Genomic DNA, 14,809 nt, shown 5'->3' with positions numbered 1-14,809 from the left:
GGTCCTATAAAATTAGACTGACAAAAGGCTCTTGAACAAGGGAAAAACAAGCAGTTTGTTAACACATAGAGGGCATATCATTGGGGAGGAAACTAAATGAAGAGTAACTCAAATTGGTGGTTGGAAGGTGGGCTAATGTAGCATCTTTAACAAAAGAATAATTCATAGAGATGTGATAAAGGAAAAGAGTTTCAGACTTTCAGGAGTGGCAAACCATGGGAAGGTAAATATTAATATGTGGGGCTGCTAATAGAGTAAGGTTTGTTTGTGCAGCTCCATCTTGGCTTTCTGTCATCTTCCTGGCTGTAAAACTTCCTAAGGAGGGCTTCCCCCATTCAATCCCTGGTCTGGGAAGATCCCATCTCCTGTGGAGCAACTAAGCCTATGTGCTATAACTGCTGAGCTTGCATTCTACAGCCCATGAGCCACAACTACTGAAGCCCGCACGCCTGGAGCCAATGTCCACAACAAGAGAAACCGCCACAATGAGAAGCCCGTGTACCACAGCTAGAAAGTAGCCCCCATTCGCTGCAGCTAGGGAAAGCCCTCTTGAGCAGCAACAAAGACCCACCACAGCAAAAAAATAATAATTTAAAAAAAAAAAACTTACCAAGGAAAGGGAATGTATGTATGGCAGTCCTTTTCAGAAGTTTCTGCTTTTACTCACGAACTTAGTCCTCATCTATTGATTTTCATTTGCCTCCAACTTAAAATAGTCCTTATGCCAAAGTGACATATTCTCATCCTCAACATGAGCAAGAGAAAAAGACGTGTCCAGAGGCAACTTATAAAACACTTGGCAGGGAACTTGCCTGGTGGGCCAGTGGCTAAGACTCTGCATTCACAATGCAGTGAACCAGTGAAGCTGCTCAGTCGTGTCTGATTCGTTACACCACCATGGACTATCGTGTACCAGGCTCCTCCCTCCATAGAATTTTCCAGGCAGGAGTACTGGAGTGGGTTGCCATTTCCTTCTCCAGGGGATCTTCCTGACCCAGGGATCAAACCCAGGTCTCCCACATTACAGGCAGATGCTTTACCGTCTGAGCCACCAGGGAAGCCCTTAAAATATTCCTTATGTCAAAGTGACATATTCTGGTCCTCAACATGAGCAAGAGAAAAAGACATGTCCAGAGGCAACTTATAAAACTTGGCTGAGAACTTGCCTGGTGGGCCAATGGCTAAGACTCTGCACTCACAATGCAGGCCGCCCCAGTTTGATCCCTGGTAAAGGTCCATCTAGTCAAGGTTATGGTTTTTCCAGTGGTCATGTATGGATGTGAGAGTTGGACTGTGAAGAAAGCTGAGCTCCGAAGAATTGATGCTTTTGAACTGTGCTATTAGAGAAGACTCTGGAGAGTCCCTTGGACTGCAAGGAGATCCAACCAGTCCATTCTGAAGGAGATCAACCCTGGTATTTCTTTGGAGAGAATGATGCTGAAGCTGAAACTCCAGTACTTTGACCACCTCATGCGAAGAGTTGACTCATTGGAAAAGACCCTGATGCTGGGAGGGATTGGGGGCAGGAGGAGAAGGGGATGACAGAGGATGAGATGGCTGGATGGCATCACTGACTCGATGGACGTGAGACTGAGTGAACTCCGGGAGTTGGTGATGGACAGGGAGGCCTGGCGTGCATCGATTCATGGGGTCGCAAAGAGTTGGACACGACTGAGCGACTGAACTGAACTGAACTGAAGGGAACTAGATCCCACATGCCACAACTGCAAGTTCACATATTGCAACTAAGGATCTCACATGCCACAATTAAGACCTGTCACAAAAAGAAAAAAAAAAAAAAAAAGACCTGGCACAGCCAAATAAAAACTAAAACACTTGGCAGAACACAGCATGTATGTAGAGAAGCAATAGGAATTAAAATTCCGTCAAGGTTGCAGATATCATGGCAAGGTTTTACTAGCTGCAGAAACTAATTCAGGGAGTTTGGACTTAGCACTCTGCACTATGCCAGACACCAGATTGACACTGATGCTCTTTTTTGAAAATGGTCTCACTTGAGTATGACTTCATTTTATATCTTACTGTTGAAGGCATACTTGGTAAGGAATTAGATAAGGAAATAAGGGCCCCATCTGATTGGTGCTGAGGAATCTAATGTGGTGCTGTGCATGCTCACCCTGTGCTTTCAGCCAGCTGATCAGCTTCCTGCCAACTGAGTCACCCATGGCAGCAGGTTGTTGTTGTGGTTGTTAGTCACTCAGTCATGCCTGACTCTTTGTGACCCCATGGACTGTGGCCCACCAGGCTCCTCGGTCCATGGAATTCCAAGAATACTGGAGTAGGTAGTCATTCCCTTCTCCAGGGGGTTTTCCCAACTCAGATTGAACCTGAGTCTCCTTCACTGCAGGCAGATTCTTTACCATCTGAGCCACCAGGGAAGCCTCACCAGCAGGTTAGAACATAAGCAGCTCGTTGACAGCCGCATCCACTTCCCAACATGATCCTGACCTCCTCAGCGTCTCTTTTCTTCTCCCATTTTGGTCTTATGCTCTGATCCTGATACTTGATATCAATAACTTGATATCTGATACCACTTTCCCAGTACGACCTTGGGTCTTTCTTATCATTTCACCAACACCTGCACTCCCATCTGCTGCCAGGCCACAGGCAAACAACACAGCCTGTGCCTCACAGTACCTGGAACACTTCACAGCCCATGTGGCCCCTAAATAGCCCAGGTTGCCTCAATGTCCAAATGAGAAAATTTACAAAAAGCAAACCGAGGCTCTGATATATATAATAGGTTTTTAGATGTGACTCTTTGTATTGTCTCCTGCTTTGAGCAGAGGCCCCAAAACACAGAATAAAAATAAGTAGCAAAGACAGTCATGTTCTAAGGTGAGGTATTAGACTGCAGAGAGGGTGTCCTAACCCATTTTTACTGTCAGCACACTGCTTGTATCCAGGCTATATATGTAGACTATGAATTCCAAGAGAAGGATCTAAAGATGGGAAAATATGCATTTGTTTCTAGAGGGTTGCAACATGATCTGAATATTCCCATCAGTGTTCCCTGTATATATCCCTGTATTTGGGAGGTGTGTTTCTCCCCATCTCAAGAGAAGCAAGGGAGGAGGCAGGCACTTCAAGAGAGTATTCCACAGTCTTGGCACACGTTCTCTTAATTTAAGGAACACAGAGTATGGTGCCCAAGTTCAGGGGCAAGAGGATGTAACTAGGGTGTATAGGAGCCTTGCTGCTCGGTCTGCAGGACAAGGCAAGAGAATTCTGATGGGAATGGCCTATATTTCCAGGCACAAAAATTAAGAAGAATTCCTGGGCCAAAAGTGGACCACAAAGGAAGGAAGAATATTGGGTTTCTTTCTTTTTCTTCTCTTTTTCTTTCAGTTTTATTGGCATATAATTGACATATGGCACTGCATAAGTTTAAGCATAATGATTTGACTTACATACATCATAAAATTATTACCACAATAAGTTTTGTGAACATCTGTTGTTTCACATAGAACGAATATTAAAGAAACAGAAAAACAGTTTCTTCCTTGTGATGAGGACTAAGGATTTGCTCTCAACAACTTTCATATATAACATTCAGCAGTGTTAATTATATTTATCTTATTGTTACATCACATCCCTATTACTTATTTACCTTATTTTTTTTATATTATCGACAACAGGAAATGAGGTTTTATTGCATACTGGGCTTCTTAAGAGTGACTCTACCAACTAGGTCTGCCTAGAGAGATGAGGTCTGTAACAGAGAACTACTTGAGGGGTGGGGGGAATTGTAAGTGGTCAAGTAAATGAAACAGGACTGTGCCAAGGGAACTACAGGAAAATATTTCTCAGCAGAAGCATTCCATGAGATCAAGATCCACATTTGGAATATACCATGCCAGTTGTGTTCCAGTAAAGGTTTACCACCTGATTTCCAGGAAGAGTCCAGATTTGCAGCATTTCTGTCTTCCATGGTGTGATTGCTTGGCTCCTGTCTCCTGCCACAGCCAACTTATGTGGGAAAGATCCATGGTAGGACACCATTATTAAGTGTTTTTACCATGCAGATACAGTAGATGAAATAAACTCAAGACAAGAACAGAGATAAAGTGTGTGCTCAGTTGCTCAGTCATGTCTAGCTCTTTGCAACCACATGAACTGTAACCTGCTAGGCTCCTCTGTCCATGGCATTGTCCAGGCAAGAATACTGGAGTGGGTTGCCAAGCCATCCTCCAAGGGATCTTCCTGACCTAGGGATTGAACTTGCATCTTCGACATCACAGGCAGACTCTTTATCACTAAGCCACTGGAGAAGCCCCAGACATAATAGAAAAATGTAATCAAGTAGCTAGGAACTATTGCATATTATCCCTGACTTGTAAAAAATTATTTAACTGTAAGCATATATATATATATATATATATATATACACATGGAGGAGGAAATGGCAGTCCACTCCAGAATTCTTGACTGGAAAATCCCATGGACAGAGGAGCCTGACAGGCTACAGTCCATGGGGTCACAAAGAGTTGGACATGACTGAACGACTAAGCACATTATATATAATTTATTTTTTTAAAGTCTTTTATTTTATTTATTGTTGGCTGTGCTCAGTCTTCTATGCTGAACACAGGCTTTCTCTAGTTGCAGCAAGCAGGGATTACTCTCTAATTGTTGTGCAGAGGCTTCTCATTGTAGCGGCTTCAGTAGTTGTGGCTCATAGTCTCTAGAGTGCAGGCTCAATAGCTGTGGTGCATGGGCTTAAGTGCACCATGGCATGTGGAATCCTCCTGGACCAAGGATCAAACCCACGTCTCCTGCATTGGCAGGTGGATTCCTAACCACTGAAAAACCAGGGAAGTCCATAATTTCGTTTTTAATGATGACTGGATTTAACAACCATACAAAATTCCTAATAATTGAACAATGAGTGCTTGAGGGATGACTTAGGCAAACTTCAGCATGCGCCCCTGTACTATTTTCGGAAGTCACAGCTGTCATATAACAGCCAAGACCTTTTCTGTCCCTTCCTTGTCCTTTATCCATGAAGGCTTCAGAAACAGGATGACAATATACAGCCTTGCTGTACTCCCTTCCCAATTTGGAACCAGTCAGTTATTTGAGATCATTCTATTGTTTTTGAGATTTCACCCAAGTACTGCATTGCAGGACTCTTTTGTTGACTATGAGGGCTATTCCATTTTTATTAAGGGATTCTTGCTCACAGTAGGATATAATGGTTATCTGAATTAAATTTGCCCATTCCCGTCCATTTTAGGTCGCAGATTCGTAAAATGTCAGTGTTACACTCTTGCTATCTCCTGCTTGACCACATACAGTTTACCTTGATTCATGTACCTAACATTCCAGGTTAATATGCAATATTGTTCTTTACAGCATCGGACTTTCACCACCAGATGCATCCACAACTGAGGGCTATTTCTGCTTTGGCCCAGCTGCCTCATTCTCTCTGGCGCTAATTGCTATTAGTAATATGCTCTTTTCCAGTAGCATATTGGACACCTTCCGACCTGAGGGCTTCATCTTCTGGTGTCATATCTTTTTGCCTCTTCATACTGTTCATGGCTCTAGATTAGTGATCACACCATCATGATTATCTGGGTCATGAAGATCCTTTTTGTACAGTTCTTCTGTGTATTCTTGCCACCTCTTCTTAATATCTTCTGCTTCAGTTAGGTCCATACCATTTCTGTCCTTTATTGAGCCCATCTTTGCATGAAATGTTCCCTTGGTAACTCCAATTTTCTTGAAGAGATCTCTAGTCTTTCCCATTCTGCTCTTTTCCTCTATTTCTTTGCATTGATCGCTGAAGAAGGCTTTCTTATCTCTTCTTGCTATTCTTTGGAACTCTGCATTCAGATGCTTATATCTTTCCTTTTCTCCTTTGCTTTTTGCCTCTCTTCTTTTCACAGCTATTTGTAAGGCCTCCCCAGACAGCCATTTTGCATTTTTGCATTTCTTTGCCATGTGGATGGTCTTGATCCTTGTCTCCTGTACAATGTCACGAACCTCTGTCCATAGTTCATCAGGCACTCTATCTATCAGATCTAGTCCCTTAAATCTATTCCTTACTACTACTGTATAATCATAAGGGATTTGATTTAGGTCATACCTGAATGGTCTAGCAGTTTTCCCTACTTTCTTCAATTTGAGTCTGAATTTGGCAATAAGGATTTCATGATCTGACCCACAGTCAGCTCCTGGTCTTGTTTTTGTTGACTGTATAGAGCTTCTCCATCTTTGGCTACAAAGAATATAATCAATCTGATTTCGGTGTTGACCATCTGGTGATGTCCATGTGTAGAGTCTTCTCTTGTGTTGTTGGAAGAGGGTGTTTGCTAAGACCAGTGCATTTTCTTGGCAAAACTATTAGTCTTTGCCCTGCTTCATTCCACATTCCAAGGCCAAATTTGCCTGTTGCTCCAGGTATTTCTTGACTTCCTACTTTTGCATTCCAGTCCTCTATAATGAAAAGGACATCTTTTTTGGGTGTTAGTTCTAAAAGGTCTTGTAGGTCTTCATAAAACCATTCAACTTCAGCTTCTTCAGCATTACTGGTTGGGGCATAGACTTGGATAACTGTGATATTGAATGGTTTGCCTTGGAGACGAACAGAGGTCATTCTGTCGTTTTTGAGACTGCATCCAAGTACTGTATTTCAGACTCTTTTGTTGACCATGATGGCTACTCCATTTCTTCTGAGGGATTCCTGCCCACAGTAGTAGATATAATGGTCATCTGAGTTAAATTCACCCATTCCAGTCCATTTTAGTTCGCTGATTCCTAGAATGTTGACATTCACTCTTGTCATCTCTTGTTGGACCACTTCCAATTTGCCTTGATTCATGGACCTGACATTCCAAGTTCCTATGCAATATTGCTCTTTACAGCATCAGACCTTGTTTCTATCACCAGTCACATCCACAGCTGGGTGTGATCACTAATCTAGAGCCACACATCCTGGAATCTGAAGTCAAGTGGGCCTTAGAAAGCATAACTATGAACAAAGCTAGTGGAGGTGATGGAATTCCAGTTGAGCTTTTTCAAATCCTGAAAGATGATGCTGTGAAAGTGCTGCACTCAATATGCCAGCAAATTTGGAACACTCAGCAGTAGCCACAGGACTGGAAAAGGTCAGTTTTCATTCCAATCCCAAAGAAAGGCAATGCCAAAGAATGTTCAAACTACCGCACAATTGCACTCATCTCACATGCTAGTAAAGTAATGCTCAAAATTCTCCAAGCTAGCCTTCAGCAATACGTGAACCATGAACTTCCTGATGTTCAAGCTGGTTTTCGAAAAGGCAGAGGAACCAGAGATCAAATTGCCAGCATCTGCTGGATCATGGAAAAAGCAAGAGAGTTCCAGAAAAACATCTATTTCTGCTTTATTGATTATGCCAAAGCCTTTAACTGTGTGGATCACAATAAACTGTGGAAAATTCTGAAAGAGATAGGAATACCAGACCACCTGACCTGCCTCTCGAGAAATCAGGAAGCAACAGTTAGAACTGGACATGGAACAACAGACTGGTTCCAAATAGGAAAAGGAGTATGTCAAGGCTGTATATTGTCACCCTGCTTATTTAACTTATATGCAGAGTATATCATGAGAAACGCTGGGCTGGATGAAGCACAAGCTGGAATCAAGTTTGCCGGGAGAAATATCAATAACCTCAGATATGCAGATGACACCACCCTTATGGCAGAAAGTGAAGAGTAACTAAAAAGCCTCTTGATGAAAGTGAAAGAGGAGAGTGAAAAAGTTGGCTTAAAGCTCAACATTCAGAAAACAAAGATCATGGCATCCGGTCCCATCACTTCATGGCAAATAGATAGGGAAACAGTGAAAACAGTGTCAGACTTTCTTTTTCTTGGCTCCAAAATCACTGCAGATGGTGAGTGCAGCCATGAAATTAAAAGATGCTTACTCCTTGGAAGAAAAGCTATGACCAACCTAGATAGTATATTTAAAAGCAGAGACATTACTTTGCCGACTAAGATCCGTCTAGTCAAGGCTATGGTTTTTCCAGTGGTCATGTATGGATGTGAGAATTGGACTGTGAAGAAGGCTGAGCGCCGAAGAATTGATGCTTTTGAACTGTGGTGTTGGAGAAGACTCTTGAGAGGACCTTGGACTGCAAGGAGATCCAACCAGTCCATTCTGAAGGAGATCAGCCCTGGGATTTCTTTGGAAGGAATGATGCTAAAGCTGAAACTCCAGTACTTTGACCACCTCATGCGAAGAGTTGACTCATTGGAAAAGACTCTGATGCTGGGAGGGATTGGGGGCAGGAGGAGTAGGGGACGACCAAGGATGAGATGGCTGGGTGGCATCACTGACTCGATGGACATGAGTTTGAGTGAACTCCGGGAGTTGGTGATGGACAGGGAGGCCTGGCGTGCAGCAATTCATGGGGTCGCAAAGAGTCGGACATGACTGAGCGACTGAACTGAACTGAACTGAACTGTTCATGGAGTTGTTGTGGCAAGAATACTTAAGTGGTTTACCATTCTCTCCTCCAGTGGACTATGTTTTGTCAGAACTTTCCACCATGATCCATCCATCTTGGGTGGCCCTGCACAACATGGCTCATTGCTTCATTCAGTTACACACACCCCTTCACCATGACAAGGCTGTGATCCATGAAGGGGTTTGATTTTTAAATTTTTAACATTTTTAAATATTTAAAAGTACCTTTTTTATGCACAGGACATCCTTTAGAAAGTGTGCAATACAAGTATGTACAAATGTATGTATATATAATATTTACTACACTGAATATTTTATACCATAAGTTCATAACACTATAATTCTTGGTAATTCTGAGGAATAAAATATTCTAGAATTATAACTTAAAACATATTGTAAGTCTGAAAAGATATTGTTTCTTATCATAGGTCCTCATATGGCCATTGATCAAAAATTATTTGCTGATGCTCTCTTGTATGACCATTGCTAGCCAATGTGGGGAATATATTCATTGACTCACAAATATTTCTTGAGAGCCTGTTATGTTCCACCCTCTATTCAAGACAATAGACTATCTGAAAATGACCTTAACTTCGAAGTACTGGAGATATAACAGTAAATAAAATAAATAAAGCCCTGGGGACTTCCCTGGTACTACAGTGGCTAGGACTCTGTGCTTACAATACCAAGGGCCCAGGTTCAGTCCCTGGTCAGAGAAGTAGATCCCACATGGCCCTACTAAAACCAGCACAGCCAAATCAGTCAAGCAATCAATAAATAAATATTTAAAAATAAATGAATAATTAAAGCCCTTATATTCTGGAATTTATTTTCTAGAGGTGGGGAGTAGACAATAAATAAACAAAACCAAAAACAAGTAAACACAGACTGTGATAATTGCTCTGAAGAAAATAAAGATGAAGATGTGATAGTAAGTAGAAGAGAACAGTTTCCAGTGGATCTGTTAGGGAAGGCCAGTCTAAAGAGGTGACTTGTTTTCAGAAGACTGAGATTGAACCATAAATGTGAATAGCTGTGGGGAGAGCAACCAATGGAGGAAATAACAGGTAGTTTAAGAAGTAAGACCAGGTGTGGCTGAGGCCTCAGTGGGCGTGAAGAGGTATAAGATGGGTTAGCTGGTAAGCAATGGCCAACACAAAATAAAAAATAAAAAAAAAAAAAAACTCTTGCTGCCATATGAAGAATGAATAGGAGGGTGGATACAGGGAAAAGGGAGAAATTAAAAGATTATTTTCGGAGTGCTGAGGGAGATGACAGTCTTGGATTTGATAAGAAGTCCCTGTGGCTCATCGGGTAAAGAATCCTCCTACAATACAGAGACACAGGAGACACGGTTTCTATCTCTGGGTCGGGAAGATCCCATAGAGGAAGAAGTGGAAACCCACTCCAGCATTCTTGCCTGGAAAACTTCCAGGTCACAAAGAGTCGGACACAACTGAGTGACTGAGGGCACACATACACAGCAACCGAGACATGTCTTGCAAAAGGTAGGGAATGTAAATCCTATAGAAAATGTCCTTAATTTGCCTCCTAAAAGAATCTCTAGGTTGAGATTTTTTATGCACTGAGCAATTTGCTTTCATGGATATTGTTAGGTTAGATTTTAAAAGCTAAACCTTGCAAAATCTAAATTACCCACAGTCCTGTTTCACCTTCCCAAGCCCTCCGTATTGTGATTTCCAGAAGTGTTAATTGCAGTTCAGTTAAGCACTAAGATATAAAATAGCTACTTTTAAAATCAAGAATTTGCGGGTGGTGAGAAGACCAGGCAGCCAAAATTCTCAGAAAATCCTCATCTTAGAATGACCTTAACTTCAGATTCTCCCCCTGCCAGGAATTTGCTTCATTAATGGCTCCTTGAAGCAGCTGTTGTCACTGAAATAGACTTTTGAGGTCATTAGGTATGAGAAGGACACATAAACTAGGAAAATTTGAAAAATGTAGCTAGAGTTCACTAAACTTAGTATTAACATCTTAGCAAAGGTTAATTTTTTTGCTTTTTAAGAGCAGTTTTATTTTCACAATCAGATTAAGTAGAAAGTACAAAGAATTTCTCTGCAATCCTTCCACTCAAATTCTCCCCTCTACCAACATCCCTAAACAGATCAACAGTATTTTAAATTCTACATGAACACAATTTTCCATGCCTTTCTTGTCTGACAAAGATAAACAAGTGAAGATTTGTTTTTCACAACATGCATTTATTGCAGCTAAGATAAGTCTCTGGTATCTCATCATGATGACCCTTCGATTTTCCTCATAGACCAAGTCGATCACTGCCCCTTGGTCACTCAAAGCAGCTCCTATGCTATTTCACAGACTATCCTGTTATCAGTAGGATGTATCAGCTGCCTTCATTCCCCCACCTTCTCAGCCAGACTTACACTGTCAATGATCTTTTTTCCTTAGGTAAGTGAAAGGAATACAGTTTTTGAAACGAATGACATACCATGCTGGATGTATCTGCCTGTGCCTTATTGGTCAACTAATGCCTTGAACTTTAATCAAAATGTACCATCATATAGGGTAAAGTAATTCAGAAAGAGAAAAACATAGATTGTATGACATCATTTACATATGGAATCTAGAAAAATGGTACAGATTAATTTATTTGCAAAGCAGAAACTGAGACACAGATGTAGAGAAATAAATGTATGGAAACCAAGGGGGAGAAGGGGTGGTGGACTGAATTAGGAGACGGGGATTGACATATATTAGGGCTTCCCTGGTGGCTCAGAGGTTAGAGCATCTGCCTGAAATGCAGGAGACCTGGGTTCGATCCCTGGGTTGGGAAGATCCCCTGGAGAAGGAGATGGCAACCCACTCCAGTATTCTTGCCTGGAGAATCCCATGGACAGAGGAGCCTGGTGGGCTACAGTCCATGGGGTCGCAAAGAGTTGGACACGACTGAGTGAATATACTACTATGTATAAAATAGATAACTAATGAGAACTTACTATATAGCACAGGGAACCCTACTCAGTTCTCTGTGGTGACCTAAATGGGAAGGAAATTTAAAAAGTGGATACACATATAGCTGATTCACTTTGCCATACAGCAAAAACTAACACAACATTGTAAAGCAACTATACTCCAATAAAAAAATTAGTAAAATGAAAAGAGAAAGATTACTTGGATTCGACCCAACCCTTTCTCACACAGTTCTTGGAAAAAAAAAAAAAAAACAAACTGTTGTGGAGACAATTCAGTACAAACACAGTGGGGATTAATTAAACAAATTAGCAGGAATCTAGTGCTTTGATTCATTAGCTTACTCTTTATCCTGTACTTACTTTGTGCCAGGTGTGGTGCTTGCCACATAATAGTAAATAAACCAGCAATGGCCCCCATTCTTGCAGAGCTCCATCTAATGTGCTTGTTCTCAAAGGGCTAATTTTATCCCCCCACAAAGAATATCTGGCAACATCTGGACACAATTTTTGGTTGTTGCAACAGGAAAGTCACTACTAACCTCTAGTAGGTAGAGGCAAGAAAGGCTTCTCAACACCTCTAATACACAGGACAGCTCCATAATAATGCAAATGGTGCCCCCAAATAGCCACTGCCCCAAACATCAATAGTGCTGAGGTTGAGAGGCTTTGGTCTAATGAATGGAAATACGTTGCAGACTTACTGAACAGTCAACTAAATCCTCTGTGGAGGATTCCCAGCAGGAAATCATCACTTAGAATGAAGTGTTTGGGATTTATATTGACATTTCAAACCTGCAAACAGAAATAAGTCCAGCCAACATCAGAAGAAGGTACAAGAACATATAGGAGGTTTAGCTCACTGTAATGTTTTCCAATTCTAGTACAATGATTCTCAACCTAAGGACTGCTGTAGAATTCCAAAGAGTTTTAAAAACTTCTGGTGACCAGTTTGCACCTCTACTAGGTATACAGTAGGGAAATGTGAAACCTAACACAGAGTTGAGGGCTATCTCAGATCCTACCTGCAGGGAAAAACTGTAGCGGAGACAGTTCAGTAAACATTATAGGGATATTTAAACTTTCTTTCTTTCCTTTTTTTTCTTTCTTTCTTTCTCCTAAATTCCTTGAGCAGTTAGGTACAATCTACTTCACACTTTACTATATAAAGCTTAGAAGCTATAGTCTAATCATTTTATGAATGGAAATATTGTCTTTCCAAGAGATGATACAATATGAAATTTCATCTCATCTTCTTTTGGTCCTCCTTTGGCCTAATGTAATGCTAACCATTTAACAAGCGCTAAACAATTGGTGCTTAATGACTTAAATAGACGAAGAAAGACTCATAAAACTCCAAATACAGAGACAGGAGCAGAAGGAGAGTGTCCAATATGTCATAAGATAACAACTAAGCACAGTGCAGTGGATCAGAAAGGGAAAGCCCTAGAAAGACTATTATTGGGCCAGCTGGTATAATTTGAATACAGATTGACCATTAGATAGTATTATGGTGTCAAAGTTAAACTGACCACATTTGGTCATCATCCTGTGGTCATGTGTGAGAATGTTCTTGTTCATAGGAGACATGTTAGGAAAGGGTAAAGGGTTAAGATATCTGCAGCTTACTATTAAAAGATTCAACAACACAAATAGTAGTAATAATAATACACGTATATGTGCACTTGTATGTGCGGATAGATATAAAAAGTTGGTGATAAAGCAAATATGGTGGAATGTTAACCATTAGAGACTCTAGAGGAAGAGTGTATGACTATTTATTGTATTCTGCTTTGCAATTGTCCTAAAACGTTTTCAAAATAAAGACTTACAATCTACATATGTATAATATTGTGAGAAATATTAACCTGGGCTTGGTGGTTGCCTGAATGCCATAGAGCAAAGAAGATTGAAGATACTTTCCTGAAAGTTACACCTTGATAGCTTATACCTAAGTTACACCTAAGATAGCTTATAGCTATCTGCTATAAGCATGAATTACTTATGTGGCTACAATGGAAACAGCAAGGTTCAAGTGTGAGATGGAATTTAGCCAGTTAGGAAGTGTCATGCTTTTCTGATTAGGCGACATCTGCCAAATCTACAGCTGGACAAGAGCCTATAAAATTTGGATGGAGAGACTCTATAGTTCCCTATTCCAGCTGAAAGGGCAGTGTCCAAATGCTTATTCCTATACTCTCAAGAAAAAAAAATGTGTTTTTGTATTCCTCCTTCAACCTCTAAAATGGTAGATTAGTGGAAGAACATGGTCAAAGTACCCTGGAGGAGGAAACGGCACCCCACTCCAGTATTCTTGCCTGGAGAATCCCATGGACAGAGGAGGCTGAGAGCGTACACCATGGGCTTGCAAAGAGTCGGATACAACTGAAGCGACTTAGCATGCATGCATGGTAAAAGTAATTAGAGGCCTGTTTCTTTTTTTTTCCAACCCTCACCTCAAGCACTGAAAATATTCTGACTCCAGTGCAGGGCTAATTCTTTTAGACTACTAGTTTAATTTTTTTCTGTCATGGCATTTCTAAATACTCTATATTTCTTCAAAGATTTCTATACCCTCAATATCTGAAACTCCAAAAACTCTATCACAATCTAGAGTGATTCCAGACAATTATGTACTCTCACATCTCCTGACAGCAAAGAAGTAAACAACTTCTCATCCTCATCACCATAAGTTTGGAACATCATTGACTGAGTTATTGGATCATTCAACAAATATTTGAGTGCCAAACCCCCTCCTCTCCCAGCCTCTCACCATCTCAGAAAATGGGGCTACCATTCTCTGTGGAACAGTATTAATCTTGTTCACCTCTTTTCTTCATCCTAAGGATGTCAAGTTCTACCAGCTCCACTTTCAAAACACATTTTAAGTCCAGCTACTTCTCACACCCTCATCCAAACCACTATCATCTCTCATTTTGACAACCAAAGGCATTCCTACTATCTCTCCTATCATTTACCACCTAACTCACAAGATTCCAACCACACTACCTTCTATGATGATTGTTCTTCCATCACCCCTAGCCCTTCCTGCCACAGGGCCTTTGCACTGGCCATTGCTTTCCCCTGCAACACCACTCCTGAAGTGTTCCAGGTCATCTCCTCAGAGATTTTCCACAACCCATGCAATCTACAGTTATTCTCCCCACCCAACTGCACACCATCATCACTTTTCATTTTCCTACTCTGTTATATACTTTTTTTTCATAGCAATTATCACCAACTGGAAATACAGTATATATTTATGCATTTGTTTGTTTCCCATCAGAATATCAACTCCAGGAGGGCAGGAACTTTTTCTGTTTTGTTCACCACTGCATGCCCCACCTCTAGATGAGGGCCTCAGGCATACAAGGAGCTAAATTAAT

The sequence above is a fragment of the Capra hircus genome, chromosome 2 (genome assembly GCF_001704415.2).
Source record: "Capra hircus breed San Clemente chromosome 2, ASM170441v1, whole genome shotgun sequence".
NCBI classification, from domain to species: Eukaryota; Metazoa; Chordata; class Mammalia; order Artiodactyla; family Bovidae; genus Capra; species Capra hircus.
This window is presented reverse-complemented; position numbering follows the sequence as displayed.